This window comes from Morone saxatilis, unplaced genomic scaffold (assembly GCF_004916995.1).
Source record: "Morone saxatilis isolate NCDOM2014 unplaced genomic scaffold, NCSU_SB_2.0 Contig10, whole genome shotgun sequence".
NCBI lineage: Eukaryota > Metazoa > Chordata > Actinopteri > Moronidae > Morone > Morone saxatilis.
Genome location: NW_023339652.1, coordinates 1470884 through 1472182, shown reverse-complemented (window position 1 = coordinate 1472182; position 1299 = coordinate 1470884). Strand labels below are relative to the sequence as shown.

Here is a 1299-nt window from a genome sequence, read left to right as displayed (position 1 = left end):
ACATTTGCTGTGATCTTATTTATATAGATTTGTTTTGATAAATCATTATATTGTTTGTGTTTCAACCTTCTATCTCATATATTTGTTTAGATATTTTGATTTTACGTTATTTCGTTGTAATTCCTGTTTTTAGTTTTATCTTTTTGTGTAATTAATAATTTGACAAATAGCACTTAAATTGAATTTTAAAACAGTGTTAGTTTTTCCTGACCGCAGTGAACGCAGCATCAGATTCCCGCCTCCTTCTCCTCCTCCAGTTCCGGTTCGGACCAACATGGCGGCAGTGAGCTGACACTGTCGAGATCAAACTGAGAGTTTTTATTAATAATTTCAGTTTTATGATTAAATAAATGAACTCGGAGACATTTTATGTTTGTTTTCACTTCGTTAAAACCGGAAGTTTGTCCGGTGTCGGTTGTCTGTCAGGTAAGAACCGGGAACGTTGAAGTCGGTGTTTAACGTTAATTATTAAATCCTTTGTGCTCCGGTTAACTTTCACTCTTTAGGTTCCGGGTGGAACTCACGTGTTCATTCTCTCACAGCGTCACAGTCATCACTTCACACGGGCGCATTTAAGTGTGACACCAGGACAACATCAGTGAAAGTAAACATCCGGTTTGTGAAGTTGGTTTCAACATACTTTAATTGAATTGAAGTAATAATAAATCCAAATAAAGAAGTAATTTAATTAAACCGATAATTGGATATAATGTAAATCGATCAGTGATGGTGATATATAACGTTACTGGTGTTGATCTGTTATTAATGATATAATGTGTGTGAACTGTTGATTTACATTGATGCAGGAAAGAAGCTGTTATTGGAAACTGTTGTGAAAGCTTTATAAAGTCTGAAACACACGTCGTGACCTTTAGACCACATTGGACCAGATCAAAGACCACTTTACCCGGACTTGTCAGATCTGGACTCCTTAAGACTCTAAAAACTCTGAGGAGAATCTGTTTCTATTATTAATATCAATAAGTGTGTTTCCATTAGTGTTTAATCAGCTGGACATAAGTCATTTCACACTTAACCGTGTTGTGATTTCGATGATATTTAGATGAATTGTGCAGCTGCAGTGTTACAGTGTTAAGGCTGAGCTGTATTCAGTTGGTTGCAGTCTGAAACGTGATAATAATTAAGCACAAAATGAGGCAGGACACCAAACACTGTAATGCAAATGAGTTATTTCTTTATTTGTCCCTTTGTGGCAGCAGGTTAACGTCAATTATCACCATCAATGATCAATCATCATCATTAATGATCAATTATCATCATTAATGATCAATTATTACC

General features: G+C 35.3%; 1 protein-coding gene across 2 annotated transcripts in view; it reads left to right on the top strand.

The window, feature by feature from the left end:
* Nucleotides 1-261: 261 nt before the first annotated feature.
* Nucleotides 262-1299, top strand: part of gcc1 (GRIP and coiled-coil domain containing 1) — a gene marked incomplete in the record, with an annotated part of 3401 nt that continues 2363 nt past the window's right edge. Inside the window, 2 exon segments of one of the 2 annotated variants that reach the window (XM_035676116.1) lie at nt 262-426; nt 543-615. 2 annotated transcript variants of the gene reach the window in all.